The sequence below is a fragment of the Diadema antillarum genome, unplaced genomic scaffold, assembly GCF_040938485.1.
Source record: "Diadema antillarum isolate AM-2024a unplaced genomic scaffold, OU_Dant_1.0 seq00000515_RagTag, whole genome shotgun sequence".
Lineage (NCBI taxonomy): Eukaryota > Metazoa > Echinodermata > Echinoidea > Diadematoida > Diadematidae > Diadema > Diadema antillarum.
The window spans coordinates 9797-14881 of NW_027271469.1; the positions used below are offsets into that span (position 1 = coordinate 9797).

The 5085-nt window shown below is 38.0% G+C and overlaps 1 long non-coding RNA gene across 1 annotated transcript; it reads left to right on the forward strand.

The window, feature by feature from the left end:
- Window positions 1-1201: 1201 nt before the first annotated feature.
- LOC139734239 (uncharacterized) lies at window positions 1202-3327 on the forward strand. Its single transcript, XR_011711150.1, has 3 exons — window positions 1202-1944; window positions 2406-2550; window positions 3255-3327. It is a non-coding gene; the product is annotated as an uncharacterized lncRNA (long non-coding RNA).
- The last annotated feature ends 1758 nt before the right edge of the window (window positions 3328-5085 follow it).

Genomic DNA, 5085 nt, shown 5'->3' on the forward strand with positions numbered 1-5085 from the left:
CCAACTAGTATTAGTAGGTAGTCTAGAACTCCGGTTAGGTCCCCACTCACCCTTCACCGCTATAGCTGGGGACTTCTTTCAACCTCCATAGACTTTGCGCATTAGTGGAGACACACACGCAGAATGAGAGGGGACCGATATCACGATTTAGCCCTAGAACGTAGTAGAAGCAGAACCTAGACCACTGTTAAACGTCTAGGGCCTACATTGAACGGTTTTCCGGGATAAGCTATATCCTAGGGCCTAGGTCCGGTTCTCATTGCGGTATTATAGACCTAACGTTAGGCCTACAGTGCAGTGGTATGAACTCTACATGGACTACAAGCATAGCATCATGCACACAGAGATGATCACTGTAAAGTATGTAGAGGGAGACGTCTGGTCGAGTTTAGACCACGGTTAGAGATCGACGTATATAAAGCTGTGCTATAATTAACCCTATTTTAACTGGGGGGGGGGGGGGGGGGTCAAATTGACCCGCTTCTCGACATTTCACACCACGATTCCGCAACGCGCAAAGATTTTTGTTTAATTGATATAAATTAGATTATTTCAACTTTTAACCATTGAAATTAATCAATTCTAATGTAGATAAGCTTGAAAAAGTGCCTGCAACAAATTTTGGAAAAAAAACAAACAAACAATGGAAAACAAAAGATCGAAAAAACAGTAAAATACATGAAAAATTAACAAAACAATAAAAAAACAAAAGAAACTGATTTTGACTGCGCTATTTTTTTAAAAGAAAATTGTTTGATGTGTCTTGAGGAACTCTGACACAAAAATTTAGCAATCCTTCAGCCTTTTTGTTGGAGTTATATGTAAAAATATAATTTCATGCATAAATTTGCATAAGTAATTTATTCAAAAATATAAAATCAACATTTTTTTCTATTGTATGACCGTGTAATCTTGTAGTTGACATCCGGCTCTATTTTCAGGCAAAATTTTGTGGCGATCGCGCGATCGGCGGCCGAGATCTGAAGGGGGGTCAAATTGACCCCCCCCCCCCCCGTAAAAACTTGGTCTCCAATAGCTCAGTTGAAATAGGGTTAATGCAATAGACTAGAAGCGTCTAGAAACTCTACATTGCTATTGAGTCGACAGCCGAATCACTGACACTGTGTTGCCAGAAGGTGATCTCGATTGATACGGTAATTAAAACAAAAAATGGTGAAATTTGGTGATTTATATAATTGTGATGACCTATGTAGTAAAAAGGACTTTTATTTGCCACCACATTCGAGCATCCACACAGCTGGGAGAATACCATAGTGCTATTGCACTCCCACGTCATGTGTGGCAATCATCTACGTAAGAAATACGATGCATGCACTGTTAAGTGTTAGTCCACTGTGACATCACACTTCTAGCTGAAGATCAACGTGCTCACACATCATGGAGATCGATCCCCCTTTTAGCAGACGACAACGGGTACTATATTTGAACATTGTTTTTTATGAAAGTTACAGGTGACCTTAGGCATTGAAATTTGGCAGAGATCATCTTTGGGTCTTTCTAAATATGCTGATCGATGTAGCTAAAAAGTAATTTCTAGCTTTTCTATTGATGCACACTTAGTATTTGTGTGGACAAAACGGAACTGCATATTGTCTTGTGGAGATGAGTTCTAAATCCATTTCTGAACATTGTGTTTTCATGCTTTCCTCCAGATAAAAAGACGTAACATGACAGTTCTTCGGGAGTGATGGTGATTTAAAGGAACTCGGTATAGGGGTCATCATTTGGAGAACGAAGACAGATTGATAGCTGTACAGTCTCTGTCACACCACGAGGGTGCAGATCACCAGATTGAAGAAGTACATGTAACAGATGTGGCCAACGACTAGCCATTGAATGCAGGGTTGACGAATGCTGGAAACACCGGGCCAACATCAGCGAAGGAGCCTCTGAGATATGGACTTCCATTGCACTAACCCTGCTGTAAGTTATTCTGTTGTTTTCCACGATGATTAATGAAGGGAGTCTAGTTTGAAATTGATTCACATTTATTTTACATTCTAGAGTCTCAGTAATTACATAAGAGGCTACATTAAGAGACTGAAAGCTTTGTTGGTTTTGTTTTGTTTGAAGAAATGATTTTCAAGTATTAATTATTCTTCATGGAGCAGTTTTGGAGCTGTCCTTCTCTCTGAAAATGAAAGCCTTGAGAGGTTAGTACTCGTATTTAAGAAAAATGTGTACTTGCTGTATCGACAGAAGTGAAAACCATGTTATGGTCAGTCTTGAGTTGTGTAAGTAGAGCTGAACGTTGCTTATGGCAAATATGTACATATTAAATGATTTTGCACTTCAAGTTTATAATGTAAACTGGAGGGACCTATTATCCTCATGCCATAATTTGTATGATTTGTAAAACCTTTAGATTTTACTTATTTGCCCAGGAATTCAACACACACATCACTCCAAGGGGGAGGAGATACTTCAATAGCTGATGGAAGGAGTTCTGACTGCTCCAAGGAGACACCTGCTTATCCAGATCATCGTAGCATATTTCTTGTTGATAATGGAAGCAGAAAACTGTACAACGTAAGTTCAATTGTTTGAATACTGGTCTGGAAAACCAGTTTCCCATTGTCATGTCTTGTACTATACATTTCCATGCAATATAGCACCATCTAATTTGCCTGTTCACTTTTGTTTTTGTCTTCTCAAATATAGAGAATAACAGTCTAAAATGTGCCCCCCCCCCAAAAAAAAAAAAAAAAAAAAAAAATGAAGGGACCGGTAAGTATAACGTTGTAAATGAAGTGATGGTTATAGATTTAAAAATAAAGACTGATATACTTGTATGAAACATGTAAACAGAGTGTACCTACAAGACTCCGCGCTGACTTATTTTCTTGGTAGCCCCATTGGGCCACATGTAAATGATAATAGTCCTAATACTTATGATATAATTATAATAATGAATAAAAAAAAATGGAAATTGATTTGCCATAAAGTTCGATGGATAATCACATCTTGTATTTTTCTACTAACTGTGCACATCCACACTTAACCCATCTGCATGAAATTTTCATTTGTATTAACTGATATTTGGTGTAAGAAGCACATGAATAAATGTACTTGAAACAGCGGTACTGAATAGCAATAGAAATTAATGCCAAGAAAAAAAAACATGAAAATAGTTCAGCCCCTTAAAAGATTGAAATGAGGGTCAATTTTCTGATGTTATATATTTGCTTCGTAGAATATGATTAACATTCTTCTTGCTTCCTTTTTAAATTCAGATACCCAAGTAGTGAGCAAAAGACGCGTTGAAGCCAAGGCAGTTGCGATGCAGTACCCCACTTTGTGAGACACCACACAAGGTGCACAAGGATATGTAAGTTTATAAGTTTATGTGATCTACAACTTTTTAGCCCTCTTTAGCAGAAAGCTTAAGTGACATACATGGTATCTTATTCATCTAGCTTGCAAAAACTTGAACATTTTCAACTTTTCTCCAGAGATAGTGGACAGAATTCAACCATACTAGGAGTTGATCATCCTTGTTTAGTTAGGGGGCAAGGACCCAAAGTTGTTCAGGATATGGTCATGAGCCCCCCCCCCCCCCCCCCCCAAAAAAAAAAAAAAAAAAGAAAAGAAAAAAAAAGAAAATGGCCTTTACAGGGAAATTAATTGCATCTATGTCTTAATTAAATCATTGGGCAAATATACAAGCAATGTGGGGGCTTTTGATAATCTTTGATGTACATGTTCATAGATGTCTAATAAATTTTGTGTGCAGATTGGTCTGATTCCATGACTTAGGTTGGATGTACGTAAACTCCAACGTAACGTAATGTAACATAAGCTCCAACATGCCAGTTGCGCCGTTCATTTATTATAAACCTATTCTCGTTTTCTTCCATAAGAATGCCACTACATGTATTTCTACTGCTATCAGATCTTCATCAGTTATAGTCAACTCTGTGCCAAAGTGAAATTTGTTGAGACTCGAGAAAAAGCTTTGACCTACAATGCATTCTTATATTTCAGGAGTACCTGTATGACAAGGATCTCGGGATTCATTCAGTATCGTTTGGAGACCTTGAGGAGCTATGACACCACTCATCAACTCAGGCAGAGAGAGAGTAGTTGCAGCTCCCACCAAGCCCCTGACTGAACACAATTCCAACGTTAGATTAGAAGCCCAACGAGAAGAGACAGCTACCATCGGTGTATAGGCCTACGTACATATCCTTGCTTTTTCCTCTTTTGAGATACATTAAATGCTCCTCTGAAGTTGGAACTTACATTCTTGTTGAAGAGTCAGCCTCATCAGGCTCATCTGTAGTTGAACATGAAGCTGTTACCAGGACGTACTGCAGCACTTCAACACTAAAAGTAGAACAGGGCTCGTCGATGAAAAGAGTTTGTTTTGAAACTTCAAGCTGCCCTAAAAAAACAACCTTATTATAGGGAAGATTTTATTTTCCCAAACAACTGGCAGTATTCACCAAATATTGTGATGACACAAAACGATCCAAATTCTGTATGTTCATCCATGCTTCCTTCCATGTGTCCATCTGTTACAGTTTCAGTAACTTTTTTGAACTTCAATCGTAACCAAACTTGGATAATAGGTGCACTATGGTAACTTTCCCCTTATGACACACTTTGAAGTCACATGACAGGGTCAAAGCCTCAAAAGTAAAAAAAACAAGGTCATTTGAGGTATAATTGTTAGTTTATTTTGGTTAACTGTTTCAAATTTTGTCAATTAGTGCTAGTTGATATTTAATTTGAATATTAGATGATCAAATATCAGTAACACAATAAACTGCCTTTAGTCAGAAACTGGCTTTCTGGTGAAAAAAAAAAATTGATCTATTTTTAGGACAGAGACTGGTCGATCCATGTACTGTTTTCAAAATGTGGTCTTAACAATTGCTAGTGAAGTGGGTAATGTTCATTGTGTCTATTTTAAACTCAACTGAGCCAAAGGCTTGAGTGAGCTATTGCGATCGATCGCTTTTTGTTCGTCATGCGTCGTGCATAGACTTTTTCATCTTCTTCTCAAGAACTGGTGGGCGGATATCAACCAAACTTGGTGGGGATCATTCTTAGGGGGTAGGG